Below are 15,597 nucleotides of genomic sequence, written 5' to 3' on the forward strand. Positions count from 1 at the left end.
CTCCACATCTTCACTCCCGGGGCGACAGCGGCTTCTCCCTGCTCTGTCTCTGCAACAGCTGCGGGCAAGAACCGCAAGAACCATGGGATCGCGGAAGCTGCCGCACGTGTGTACGTTCGGGTTCCCGGGCACCGACGGCAAGATCACGTGAGAAGGTGGAGAAGCGGGAGGTTCAGGGGTGAAGCCCACGCGGGTCCGCACCTCGCCCCTGGCCCCCTGACCCCCTGACCCCCTGACCGTAGGCGTTCCAGACACCATGGCGCACTTCATCATCTCAGCCCATGGGAACCGTCAGTGCTGCAAACTCCTACCCATCCAGCAACCCGGCCCCCCCCCCCCCCCCCGCACCCCGGGAGCAGGGTCTTCGGGGTACAAAAATGGGCTGTGTGACACCAGCTGACCTCAATTTAAAGGCCGACAACTCGCAGCCAGAAAAAATGAAAAGGAAGCTTCTGGTGGAGACAGCCCAGAGGATGATTCAAAGCCACCTTATTCCTATGCAGTTAATCGTACAAGCAATTACAATGGCCCCTGATAAACAACTCACTCTAAATGGAATTTATACTCACATCACTAAAAATTATCCACACCACAGGACGGTAGACAAGGGCTGGCAGAATTCAGTCTGCCACAGCCTCTCTCTGAATCCTTATCTCATCAAAATACCACGTTCCCAGGAAGAACTAGGCAAAGGCTCATTCTGGAGGATAGATCCTGCCCCTGAAAGCAAATGAATAGAGCAGGCTTTTAGGAAAAGATGGCACAGGGGCGTGCCTTGCTGCAGATCCCCTGGGGGACCTCTCTCATATAGAAGTGCCCCAGACCCTCCCAGTCACACCGGAGTGCGGTCTGCTCAGGCCAGTGGTGCCCAGACCCCTGAGAGCCTGTTGAGAGAAGGTTCATTGCGCCCCACCCCCTCCCGACCTGGAGCCTGCATCTGCAACCTCACAGTCCCAACTGCCTGTCATCCAAGAGGCCCTGTCTGTCCAGAGTGCACCAGGCTCACCTCTGCCTAGTTGGGCTTTTAACTGCCACGCAGCAGCAGCAGCTGCCACCAGCAATCAGGCCTGTCACCTACACAGTCACAGCCCCTGTGACCACCTGGACCTCTGAGCAGCTTGTCGTGCAGACGACTCACATCATCCATCAGATCCCAGCAGTGTCTATTACTGGCGTGGCCAGCCTGGCCCCAGCGAACACATACACCGTCACTGACCAGGCAGTGGTCACTCAGGCAGCCATGCTGGCCCCCCACTAGGGCAGAGCCGCAAGAGAATGAAGATCATAAAGAAATAAAGGTGAAAATAGAACCTATTCCTGTGATTCGCCATGCCTCACCCTATAGGCACTGCTAGCCGGGTCGTTCAGATTTCATAGACCACCCCTGTCCAGGTCACCGTGAGCTACCAATAAAAACTATAACGCAAAACGCAACTCACATGGTGCCAATCCCTGCCACCGTCCATGGCCTGGTGAACGGTGCAGTGGTGGGTCCTCTGCACAGGCTGGCCAGACGTGCATGGATGTCAGCCTCCCTGCCCACAAAGCACCAGAATGGCGACCAGTCAGAGCAGCCAGAGCCGAAGCAGGTCAAGACAGAAGACCCAAGGGGTGCCTGGGTGGCTCAGTCGGTTGAGCAACCAACTTCGGCTCAGGTCATGATCTCACGGTTTGTGAGTTCGATCCCCGAGTTGGGCTCTGTGCTGACAGCTCAGAGCCTGGAGCCTGCTTCGGATTCTCGTGTCTCCTCTCTCTCTGCCCCTCCCCTGCTCATGCTCTCAGAAATAAATAAACATTTGGGGCACTTGGGTGGCTCAGTCGGTTAAGCGTCCGACTTCGGCTCAGGTCATGATCTCGCGGTCCGTGAGTTCAAGCCCCGCATCGGGCTCTGTGCTGACAGCTCAGACCTGGAGCCTGTTTCAGATTCTGTGTCTCCCTCTCTCTCTCTGACCCTCCCCCGTTCATGCTCTGTCTCTCTCTGTCTCAAAAATAAATAAACATTAAAAAAAAAAAAAAAAAGAAAAAGAAAGAAATAAACATTAAAAAAAAATTTTTTTTTTTAAAAAGACAGAAGACCCAAGAGAATCATCATCACCCTGAGTGTGGACCGCTGTCAGCTGCCAGCAGTGAGAAAGACGCCCAAAACTAGTGACTGGGACCATTACCACTGGGAGAGCCTGCCTTGTGGGAATGGCTATTTTGGTTCTTGCATTCCCCACAAAAGATTTACGGGAGCATCCACGCTCAAAGAAAGACAGCCAGAAGGAAGGGAGCAAGCACAAAAGAGTTTATGAGGGACAGTACTACTCTCCCAAGAAGGGGGAGCAGGCAGGCCCAGAGGGGGCAACTGCCCTGAGGGTACAGGGGTCCTCTCTTTTTGTGTGAGTGGGGCCTTGGGTTATGGGGAGTGGTCTCTAATAGAGGCTGCTTCCAGTCATTTTGGGGACTCCTCCCACAGGTTGGGACCAGGAGTTTTTGACCTTACAAGGTTTCTACCCAACAGTCACAGTCACGGCAGCTTCCCCCAAGGCCAGGGTGGGCAGGGGGGCTAAAACAGCAATGCAAATACATTATAATGAGTCTAGGGGTTACCCTGGGGCAGAGGTATAGGAGGAGAGCGCTTGCTCTGTACCGGTGGCTCCCATTCTGTCTGCCCAGGGTCTTGGAAGCCACAGTCAGGATGCTGTGCCTCCAGGCTTCTAATGTGTGATGTTGTGCCCCCAGGGCTTCTAACTCCTAACCTATTTATCACCGTCCTTGCCTCCAGCTCACCTCTAACTTAACTGCCTAAGCTTTCAGGACAGCTTTCCTTACTTTTTTATCAACTCTGTGCTGCCCAGAGGGGACAGCCTTTACCTACACTGGGAGCACATTGTGTCAGTGGGTAGAGGGTCCTGCGGTTGGGCTTCACGTCAGCACTGAAAGCACAAAAACCCAGGCGGCCTTAAACCTCCTTAAAGAAAGAAGTCGCACCTGAACAAAAAGCACATGCAACAAAACCCGGTTGGGCAAGCGTCTCCCCACTCTGAGCTCAGCTTGTAATTCCAAGCAGAGATTTGGGGTCCTTGGGCGGCGCCCGGTGCAAGCAGAGCTGCAGGGACAGTTCGGGAGCCCTCCTCGCTGCCCTCCCAGGACCCTCGGTGCTGGCACTGGTAGATAAGACAGCAGTCTGTTGTACTGTGTGGAATTAGAATATTTTGACATGTACTTTCTTTATAAAATAATGGAGTCTTTGATGTTTCAGTTCATTCCATTTGTACTCCGTAATTTTGCAATCACACAGGACCTTTCATGTTGATTTCACTTGGGGGAAAGAAACAATGTAGTTTTGTTTTTGTTGTTCTGTTTCAGCCTATGGAATGATTTCCTTTTGTCTGTCCTGTTAAAGTCTGGATGGAGCTACTTGATGGCGTCTGCAGGTTTTCCACGTTAAAGCAGCTACCTGATCCAGTCCGTCCACCTCCATCTCAAGTGTGTAGGACAGACAGACAGATGCCCATGCTGGGCTGCATGTAACCATGACCCCAAGAACTGCTGGACTCTGGAGCTGCACTTAACCGGTTCTCTTTCCTGCTTTCTATTGTTTGTTTCTTTGTGTTGACTTTGTCCCAGAATAATTTTCCACTCTAAGTGAAACAAGCCTCCTAAGTATTGTGTGTGTTTAAAGGCACAGAACTGTTCCTACCTCATTTGGAAAAAAGATTCAGTTTTCTACCACACACCCTTTTCAAAAAATAATAACTATGGAGAAAGAAAGAGAAGCAACTTAACGCCCCTTGTAGGTGTAATTGTTCTTTCCAGAAACTATCCCCCAACTCTCAGAAACCGAGGAGAGCATTAAGCCATCAACACCTGGCCTCGAGCACACATTATAAGATGAGGGTACTGAGAGGACCCAGAGGAAAACAGAAGGGAGCAAAATAGAATCCACCCAGCCCCGTGGGTCGATGAGGCCTAGACAGCACCAACCCCTTTCAAATGAAAAGTGTGAATACAAAAGGCTCATCAACAACACAAAAATACTATAGCAGGAAGAAAAGTAAAAAATAAACTGGAACAAGTTTAAAAAAAAAAACTATTCTAGAATGAGCACAGTCCAAGAAATTAGACTTTTAGACTTTGCATTATGACAGAAAATAAAGAAAATTATCTACGAAATGAGATGTCAGATGGGGAAAGAAAATGACAGAATAAAAAATGTTCAAGGGTAAGGTAATGAAAAAGTCAAAGATCACAGACAGCTAAGAAACGATAAATAAATATGGAGCAGGAAGAAATGAAAATGAGAGAAAAATAACTGAGATGTGGGGGATAGTTTTGAGAAAAGTATATACCAAATATATAGGAAGCAAAGATAGGGAAGTATTTAACAGAAAACTGACAGCAGGAGGGCAAACACAAGCATTTCAACAAACAGATAATGGGTGCCCCTGAAATATTAAACAGCAAATGAAATTCAAAAATTTGTTAATCAGAAGCTATACAGTATGTTACAGGAAATATTAATGAAACCACCACAACTAATATGGATATGCTAAGAAAGTTTTCCTACTTTAAATATAAAAAAAATTTTAAGTTTTCTCAGAGTATCCACGAGGGGAAAACAAACGACAACAAATTGAAAGTCACCCACGAGTAGCCAGAATATTTTTGTTAAAGCATTAAGTCAGACTTTGTCCCTTCCCTCTTCGAACCCATCCAGGTTTCACCTCTCATCAGGATATAAACCATATTTCTTAAATGATCTGTAAGGCCCAACCTGATCTTAACTTCAGTTAGCATTCTGACCTCATCTTTCTATTCCTCACCTCACTTCCTTTGCTCCAGGTAAACAGGCCTCCATGTTGTTCCTCAAATATGCCAGACATGTTCACCTCAGGGCCTTTGCACTTGCTGTTCATGCTGCCTGGAATGTTCCTGATGCAAATATGTAACTCTTTTTCACTCATCTCCTTCACATGTCATCTTCTCATGGATTCTTTTCCTGACTGCCCCATTTAAAGATAACCCTCACTGTGGCTCTCCATATCCCTCCTTTTCTTGCTTAAATTATATTTACTTATTTATCTATACGATACAGGTCATTAGTTATTTATTCATTTTGCTTATTATATATGTTCTCCCATAGAATTTAAGCTCCAGGAGAGCAAAGATATTTGTGTGTATGTTGTTTATTTCTATATTCTCGGTATCTAGAATAGTGCCTGTCCAATGGTAGGAGCTCAACAAATATGTATTAAATGAATGAGTGAGAGGGGAAAAAATCACATATTTCAAAGATCTCATAGGAACATTCAATTCTAAAAGATAGTAGATAAGTAAGGAGAAATAGTTTATGTATAAAAGCTTTAACAAAATGGGATTGTTAGATGTAAGTGATCTCAGAAAATATAGCACCCATGCCCACGTTTTGCAAACTTATCTAATAACAAAATTTCATTAAACTAAGCTGCAGTTCAAACTATACATGCTTAGGAATGTAGAAACTGCTTTATGAAAAGACTAACAGTACATATTAATTCCCTCTTAATTATGGCTAAGGCAAAAATAATGATTAAAGTTGCTTTAATTAAAGTTAAAAATTAAAGGTATAAAAAAGAAAGTAAAATGTTATAAATCTTTAGGAAAACTATACAATGGAAAAAAGCAATAACTATAATAAACTTAGTAGTCTTAGAATATAACAGCAGAAATCAAAAGGAAGGGACAAAGGTCATTAAAGTAAAATTGTACTATGTTCCTAATATTTCGCCCTGGGAGACTGAATTTTGTTTCCCAAACCCTCCTATATACCATTTGTTGTGGTAAAAACAAATTGTGGGGGAGGGCAATTTGGCAGTATCTGGAAACTTTTTTGAATATGTATACAAATCAACTGGAAAAATCATCTTAATTTTTCACACCTTTGCCAATGCCCTCCCACTCATACTCCATACTCAGCCATGTATCCTGCTTTGGCCAGTGGGATAATAGCAAGCTTGACATAAGAAACTTGAAGAAATGCTTACATGTTTCCACTCTCCTCATTGACCTGTGTCTTGTCATGAGAGAACAGGCCCAGGCTAAGCTTCTAGGAGAAACACTGTGTCTATCAGACCAGACAATAGCTAGCAAACCCCAGACATGTGAGAGAGCCCCCCCAAGATCAATGGGTCTGCCTAGACAACTCCAGGCTGACTGTGCAGGCATGTGACTGAATCTGAGAAGAACCACTAAGCCAATGTGTCATCTTGTGAATAGTAATAAATGATGGTCTTAAACATTTATATGAAAGTAACTGATATATGGAATTACCTTTTGAAAGGGATTCTTTCTTGAGGAAAGAATTTACATTAAAAACACTTCCCTCTCCAAGAAAAATTGTAACAGTTCTTTTCTTATTGCAAAGAATGCCACAGGAATATTTATCGTGACATTTCTGCTCACAAGAACATTTACTGTAGCATTTTTTGGAATATGAAAACATTTGGAAACATCATAAATGATCATCAACAGGAGATGGGTTAAAAATCTTTTAGGCTAACAAGAAGGTATGTTGCAATTAAAAAGCATAACTTAGATTTATAGATTTTACAATACCACAACATGTATTACTCAGTGATGAAAATGAGTTACAGAATGATATATAGACATTAATAATTCACATTATATAGATTTTTATATTTTATATTTCACAAATATACATGTAGGAAAAACTGTTTGCAAGCATGCACAAACTATTAACAGCTATTACCAGCAGAGAGAGTCAGAAAGCACGTGATAATGAGAATGACTTTCACATTTTCTTGTATGTGCTTGGGAATATTTTTACAGTTATATGTAGTGTGTTTGTCCTTTCAAAAATAAGAAAGACCTTTTGAAAAATAAGGAAGGTATTTTCTGTGGAGTCACACGTCACTCAACACATATTTAATGTTTACAAGGCACCAGGTATCAGACAGATCCAGTCATGTTTCCACTTGCACACAACTTTCGATTCAGCGCGTGCCTGCCCCAAAGGGAACTCATATCTCTGACTTAGGTAGGGCTGAGAAATCATCACCACAGTCTCTATAAAACTGGGTTTATTAAGAGCATCCATACTGTTTATGAGTCGTAGAAAACATGTTCATTTTCCTATCCGTGTTAAAAGCTGCTTGGAGGATTGATGGAGTATTGCTTAGAAAATGTTCTAGAATTCAGAGGAAGATGTGTTAGGATAAATCATTACTAGTTACTGTATACTTACGCATACTTAGAGGATAAAGCTCAGAAATTGATTAAGTGTGCTGTCTCCTCCTTGATCTCTCTGTAGCAGCCCCAGGACAAAATGCTCCTAAGAGCTTGGCAGGGTGTCTGACGGGAGAATTGCTCCTTCTCTGGCTGATACAAGCTTGCACTACGGTGGGGAGCTAGTCTGGAAGGTAGGTCAGTTAGCAGCAGTGCTTACAGAGGGACTAAGAAGTACAGAGCTCTCTGGTAGGTGCTGTGGGAAGGAAGGAAAGGACGAGGCCATACAGGGGTGCTTGACCTCAGGGAATGGCTGCAGGCAGTGACAGCAAATGACGCTGCCTCTCAGTTTTGTCCCATGCTGTCCCGGGTTTACTTCACAGCCACCCTTGCTTTCTTTGCCATACTTTTCACAAGGCTGACACTTACTACAGGAATGCTCTTCTTTTGGTAAATATACACTCTGATGACAGGAACTAAGACAGAGGAGCAAACTGTCTGCACACTGTGATTAGACATGCATCATTCCAGAGCCTCCTATGGCTGGCTGACTTCCCGAGGAGGGGAGGGGGGAAAAGGCCGAGGGGAGTTCGCCTATCCAATTACAATCTACTCCCCAGTGCAAAGCACTGCAAATTCCACAGGTCTCTCTCTGACTGACAGAGCAACTTATAAAATCTGAGATACCTCCATTCTTGGCTTGGTATGCAAAACAAATCAGAACTTTTAATGAAATACTGTTTCTCTTCTTGTTCCCAAATTTATAGTGACAACAACAAAGTTATCAGCAGGAAATTGTTTCTAAGCCAGCAGTCAGCGTTCTAAGGGGCATCAGGTGGTGGTCCCTGTGGGCTGTGGGCCTTGTGAGCCATTATTTCAATAGGACTGCAGTGGCCATGCCAGTGAAGGGGGAGCAGTGTGCCGTATGTTGGCACATTTACCCCCACCCTCTATGGGTTTCCCCCTACTTGGTGAATGGGCCTCTTAACAAGAGCTTGAAAGGTCATGGAGTCTGAGTAGGAAACAAAAGTCTTAAAGTGAGGCAGAAGGAATGCCGATTCTGACCCAAGACTGACATGGGAGTCTCATGGATCTGATGATGGGTATACCAACGTTTTCCTCACCAGCCCCATAGTTGTACCTTGGCACTAACTGTTCACATGGTATTTTTTACATCACTTACTTCTCAGGGCCTTAACTTCTTTATTTGAAAAATAAATTCTAGCATCACAGAGTTGGAAGCAACCTTAAGGGACCATTAGTTCAATTGTCTCTGTGGAGGATTTCTACATGACCTCGGATGCTTCTCTACCCTATGTCTTTCTGGAATTCCATTTTTTTTTTAATTTTTTTTAACGTTTTTATTTATTTTTGAGACAGAGAGAGACAGAGCATGAACGGGGGAGGGGCAGAGAGAGAGAGGGAGACACAGAATCGGAAGCAGGCTCCGGGCTCTGAGCCATCAGCCCAGAGCCCGACGCGGGGCTCGAACTCACGGACCGCGAGATTGCGACCTGAGCTGAAGTCGGACGCTTAACCGACTGAGACACCCAGGAGCCCCTGGAATTCCATTATTCTTGTAAGAATGCAGGGAAGTCACTAAACTCACTCCCCACATGAACCACTAGTGCTAACATCACATTCCAGTAAGGACGGCTTCAGACTGTCCTCAGAGGGCAAGAAGGTGCTGATAAGGTCAGAGGCACGTGCCTTTTCCTCCGCACCGGGTTGTGACATGAGAGAGGAGAAAGGTGCCGGGCAGAGGGTGGGTAAAACAGCAGGTGCTGCCATAGTGCCCTACACACAGGCTGCCACTATCTTTCTTCCTCTCTCCATCTTGCTTTAAGTGCCTCTCTAGCTTTCCGAGTCCTGCTTTTTATTTCATGTCAATGGTGGAAAAAATATCGGCCATGATAATCCCTCAAACACACTTACAAGCTGTGGACTGAATGTACCAAAGCAGGTGCTGAAGAAACCATGTCAAGTTAAAGACAAAGCCCAATAAAAAGTACTTAGGACGCAAACTAATGTGAAACACCTTCAGTCCCATAGTTAACATACAGGTATATACATTTATCCGTCCACACCAAATTATATTTAGGGCGTGTACGTTTTACTATTTGAAAAGTATGATTCAATAATAATCCAGTAGGTGTGAAAAAACAATTTTCTTTCCTTTTGTCTTCATCAGAAGTTTCAACACAAAGAGCAGATTATCCAGTAAAAGGAATTGTAATGTTCTTCCTTTTTTTTTTTTTAAGTAGGCTCCACGCCCAGTGTGGAGCCCAATGCAGGACTCGAACTCACGACCCTGAGATCAAGACCTGAGCTGAAATCAAGAGTCGGACGCTTAACCGACGGAGCCACCCAAGCACCCCAGGAATTGTAATGTTCTTAACCAGACACATCTTCAGATAGTGCTGATGTAAATCTCAATTTAAAATTATTTCATGCAGCTTAGATTATGTCCACCACCCTAAGCTGTGAGATGGCAAAACCTTTCAGTCACATACCACCCTAGCAAACATCTGGCTGTATTGTAATCCAGACTTTCTGCATCTGGCTTCCTTTATGAGAGGCAATATAGTGGGATGGTTAGAGCCCTGACTCTGCTGCTGCCACTTACTTTCTCAGTGACATGGGCAGTTTAGAGGGCTGCTCTGTGCATCAACTTCTTCATCTTTAAAATGGGGACCAGAATGGATTGAATTATGTCTCCCAAATAGATGCTGAGGTCATAACCTCCAGCACCTGTGAATGTGAACTTATTTGTAAGTAGGATCTTTGCAGATGATCAAGAGAAGATGAGGTGGGCCCTAATCCATCCAGTATGAGTGGCGTCCTTATAAAAATGGGAAATTTGAACACAGATACGTACAGAGAGAAGACAGTGTGACATTGGGAGAAGACCATCTACGAGTCAAGGAATGTCAAAGGCTACCAGAACTGGGAGCAAGGCCTAGAACAGATTCTCCTTCAGAGCCCTCAGAAGGAACCAACCCAGCTAACATCTGGATTTGGGACCTCCAGCCACTAGACTAAGACAATAAATTCCTGTTGTTTCAGGCAGCCGGTTGGTGGTACTTTGTTATGACAGCCCTAGGAAACCAATACAGAGACCAATAATATATTATCCTCACAAAACTGTTTAGAGAACCAAATGTGTTAATAAGTATAATATACTTAGAACACTGCCTAGCAAAAAATGAGCTATTGGGACCTCATGAAGATAAAAAGCTTCCACACCGCAAAGGAAACAATCAACAAAACTAAAAGGCAACCAACGGAATGGGAAAAGATATTTGCAAATGACATATAGGACAAAGGGCTAGTATCCAAAATCTATAAAGAGCTCACCAAACTCCACACCCAAAAAACAAATAATCAAGTGAAGAAATGGACAGAAGACATGAATAGACACTTCTCTAAAGAAGACATCCACATGGCCAACAGGCACATGAAAAGATGCTCAACGTCACTCTTCATCAGGGAAATACAAATCAAAACCACACTGAGATATCACCTCATGCCAGTCAGAGTGGCTAAAATGAACAAATCAGGAGATGCTGGAGAGGATGTGAAGAAATGGGAACCCTCTTGCACTGTTGGTGGGAATGCAAACTGGTGCAGCCACTCTGGAAAACAGTGTGGGGGTTCCTTAAAAAATTAAAAATAGATCTACCCTATGACCCAGCAATAGCACTGCTAGGAATTTACCCAAGGGATACAGGAGTGCTGATGCATAGGGGCACTTGACCCCAATGTTTATAGCAGCACTTTCAACAATAGCCAAACTATGGAAAGAGCCTAAATGACCATCAATTGATGAGTGGATAAAGAAGTTGTGGTTTATATATACAATGGAATACTACTTGGCAATGAGAAAGGATGAAATATGGCCTTTTGTAGCAACATGCATGGAACTGGAGAGTGTTATGCCAAGTGAAAGAGGTCATACAGAGAAAGACAGATACCATATGTTTTCACTCTTATGTGGATCCTGAGAAACTTAACAAAAGACCATGGGGGAGGGGAAGAGGGAAAAAAAGTTAGAGAGGGAGGGAGGCAAACCATAAGAGACTCTTAAAAACAGAATAAACTGAGGGTTGTTAGGGGGGTGGAAGGGAGGGGAGGGTGGGTGATGGGCATTGAGGAGGGCACCTGTTGGGATGAGCACTGGGTGTTGTATGGAAACCAATTTGACAATAAATTTCATATTAAAAAAAAAAGAACACTGCCTAGCATATAGTAAGTCAATAAATACTGGTATTAATTATTTACGTCATCCCATTCAACATGACTGTAACATATATTCACGTGTAATGCTTCAAAGGCTGGGAACAGTAAAACAAGGCAGGCAGTTCACTCAAATTGCTTTTCATCATTTTCCCAATGGACATTCATTATACCCAGTTCTATAATTGAGAAAGAGTTTTCTAAACTTTTTCTTAAATCATACCTCATTTCTAAGTCTGGCAAATTTATGATATATGTTTTCTGACATGAAAGCGTCTCCTTTTTATTCTCCCCACTGGCCTCCTCTCCCACTTACACATTAATTGTAGTATCCAAACCCCTTGGATCTCTCTCTGTTCCCAAATTTCTCAGAAAGATCTAAAATACTGTTACTTGAGATCATTTTTAATCACCAGTAGTTTAACATGTTATTACTCTCAAGGAGAATACAGTTTGAATAAGAATCAAAGCTTTAAGCTCAAGAATGGGCACTCCTCTTGGAAGATTTAAATCATAAGCCAGCAGTTAAATAGAATTTTAGAGAGCTGAGGGTAGGAAAGACAAACAGCAGCCTTTCCTGAGACTTCTGAAGGCACCCCTCTTCCACAAGTCTAGGCCAACACGGTCTCAATTTTGTTGCTTTGACAATCCAAGTTGGTAACAATTCAGTCAAAACAAAATGACTTACCCTCTCCTGTGAGTTTAGAGAAGAGGGACAGGACAGGTATCTCTCACCAAATGGAAACCCCACTTGACAGCATTCAGAATCAAAGAATGTGATTGAGCCACCATCTATTTAAGTATCAACTTAAGCAAATTGAATGTAAAATTCCAGTGCCGCCATATTGACTCTGCCGTGGTCCCAACCTCAACTCCTGCATGTATCATTGACTTAAAAATAGATAAGCTCTAGGGGCACCTGGGTGGCTCAGTCGGTTAAGTGTCTGACTTCGGCTCAGGTCATGGTTTCACAGTTCGTGGGTTCAAGTCCCGCATCAGGCTCTGTGCTGACAGCTCAGAGCCTGGAGCCTGCTTCTGATTCTTTGTCTCCCTCTCTCTCTGTCCCTCCCCTGCTCACTCTGTCTCTCAAAGGTGAATAAATGTTTAAAAAAAAAATTAAAAAAAAAAAAGCTCTGTCAACAATCAGAAATTTGTCAACTTTAAGTAAAAATTGGTTTATAAACATCCCAGAGGACATAACAAATCAAGTAAACTGAAAATCATTCTATAAGTTGTATATCCCTCATGGTCCCAACAGAAAACAGATGGCATGCTAAAACTGGGCAGTTTAAGGAAAATTTAATTAAAGAATTATTTACAAAGATGTGGGCAGGGTATAGGGAAACCACATGGGAAAATGTAGAACCAGGGGTTGGTAACTGTAAATTGCCTCTGCCACCTGTAGCCTGAGGAAAACACAAAGGGGAGCAGTTATCGGAATCCAGAGTTGGTGAATTGTGTGGAGAGGGCTCTGTGATATTCCAAGGGTGCAACCAGCTCAAGGCAACCACAAAGGGAAGGAACAAGAGGATAAATACCCTTACATAACTCTTTTTATTCTCTGATCTTTGGGCAGTGTTCTCCATAGGTGTTCTAATCTCAACTAGAAGACAGAAGACTAGAAATCTTACTGACATAATGATATAATATAAAAGTCAGCATCCAGGAGTACAGAACAGAGAAGGTGGAAAGTGGATCAAAAAGGAGGTATCTGGTATAGGATGTGACCTTGGCTATATCACAGGACCTCTTCAGGCCTACATTTTTCCATGTTTGGATCCCAGAAGCCAACCCAGTGCTGAACAGGAGTCAAAAAGTTCTTATTGAGTCTGTAAAATAATCTATTTAAGATAAATAAGCTCCATAACTCTGTCCAACTCTAATATTCTCTGATTAATTTGTTCAGTGTTCTCAAATATTATTCAATAGTTGTGGCCTGACCATAGAAGAGGTCACAATTACTAAAGATGAATTCCACATCCCAATCCTTAACTCTGTATTCTGTTATCTCTTCTATATAAAAATGCAAAAGTAAAGTGTTCAAGTGTTATTAAATTCAGTGTCTAAAGAAAAGAAAGACCGAAATATTTAGGTGGAGACATGATTGTGTGATAGTAAAGGAGAAAAAATGCTTTGATTGTAAAATTAGGTACGTTGAGGCTATCTTAGTCTTATAAAGGAGTAACATGTGACATGCCATAATAACAGAGATGGGGAATATTTCTGGAAATATTCCTGCAATTTTTAGTATTTATTTCAGTAAATATTTTGAGTACTATTCTAGGTACTTAAGTTAGTACTCATAGTAAAGGCTCACAAGTGCTTATTAAGTTTTAAAAAAGCACTCACCACCAGTATTTTATCAGAAGCATGTGCTTTTGCATTTAGGTATATAATTAGAAAAAGGTTGCTACTTATTTTATTTTTCACCAATATTTCACCTAGAATTTTGCAATATCTCCTTAATTAAGGATTATATTTTTCCAGCAACAATTTAATTTCTCAGTAATTGCTACACACATAGAAACCAATTGAATTGCTTAGAGTCATTAGCAAAAACTAAGCCAAGAAGGGCCCGGAATTTCTTTTCAGATATTTATTTTGAAACCATGTTCTATTTCTATTCCTAAAGCTCCTTCATGGGTAGATAAAACACCAGAAACATATGTTTTGATTCATCCAACTCATTTTGCAATCAGCTCCCCAACCCCATAAATCTTAAGTGGGTATTTGATAATTGCTTCCTAAGGACTTATCCTTAGAACTTTTGTTCCTGAATTTACCCTATTTGGTTGTGTCCTTTTTTCCTCAATGAGCCCAATCCACTGCTTCCTTGGGTTGTTTTATACTTGTTGAGTGTTTGTATGTGCGGGGAAAATATCCTCCCTCAATATCCCTCTAATTGCTTTTTTCTTTCTTCTTTCCCTTCCCTACTCTTCATTCAGTTTGTTTCTTTATTCTTATACAAACTTGTTTTTGCAGGTCTTCAATGAGATACTCGATAGAATTAACTGGTAAGACTGTTGGACGAGCAAAGTTCTTCTAAAATATTCTTCCACTGAGTGCTCTCCTCCCCCTCACTGTTTAAACTTTCTTTTTTAAGGACTCTCTTTTCCAATGAAAAAGTGAGTTTCCAAGAAAACGAAAATGACTTTATCTGGTTCTCACTGCTATTTCAGCTGGACAGCTGGGGCTAGATCCCTAGAGCCCTGCTTTGCCAATTAGATGATTTAACCTCAATTCTATCCCTTGTAATAAACAGCAAACAAGTCCCATAGTTCACTTAAATCTTATAATTTGAAAAGAATGACATACCTGATATTCTTTTCCTTGAAACACCTGGTTTATAAAGACATGGAAAGAATGTTCTATTTTGAGTCTGTCAGCAGCTCAGAGATGAGAGCTGGTAAACTGTCCCCTGAAATCATTAAAAATGCTGTTAAAAAAGTATGTTTGACATCTTAAGAGAAAATGACAAAATGAAATGCCAGCAATCCTGCTTCCATACCTAAGGCTCTATTAGACACTGTCTAAATGGTGGTGACTAACACCTGCTGTCAGGCGTTGCCTTCACATGATATAAAAATAACTCCTCTAAATATCCTAAACAAAGTTGGAAGTATGTGTTGGCCATCTGTCTGCTCTAACTGGTTTTTCATTAGAACCCTATGATTTCTTGAGATGTATTCCAGTTTTTGTCCCTCTGAATCCCTAAACTGACCTCTGGATGGGTAAGGAGGACTGACCCCCTGAACATGTTTCCTTTAGAGATCTTATAACTGAACTTGGATAGTTTTAAGTTTCTGAATGTGCAGGCAGCCAACCTGGACCAATTCAGGTCAGCAGCCTGCAAACTGTCGGTAACACGCGTGGCAGGGCCCTTGCTGGCACAGAGTCAATGCCCCTTCCACGTACACATGCCGAGGCACACTCTGTGCCTTCCCAGACCTGGTCAGGGGTAAATTTAACTAGCACTCATGAGCGCTAACAAAGACTCAGGCTCTCTGCTTGGTGTTATCTATGCGCTACCATCACCCTCACCATAAATGGGAAGGGGAAGCTTGAGCTCCTGCAGCCACGGGAGCCATGGTAGCAGCTCAAAGGAAGCAGCATACGGCTGTGCAAGTGTGAGCTCCATGTTCCATTTCTACC

General features: G+C 42.8%; 1 pseudogene; it reads left to right on the forward strand.

Annotated features, from left to right (window-relative positions):
* The first annotated feature begins 220 nt into the window (after nucleotides 1–220).
* Nucleotides 221–15,597, forward strand: part of LOC109246787 (forkhead box protein K2-like) — a 48,902-nt pseudogene continuing 33,525 nt past the window's right edge.

The sequence above is a fragment of the Panthera pardus genome, unplaced genomic scaffold (genome assembly GCF_024362965.1).
Source record: "Panthera pardus isolate Hobbes unplaced genomic scaffold, ASM2436296v1 HiC_scaffold_13, whole genome shotgun sequence".
Lineage (NCBI taxonomy): Eukaryota > Metazoa > Chordata > Mammalia > Carnivora > Felidae > Panthera > Panthera pardus.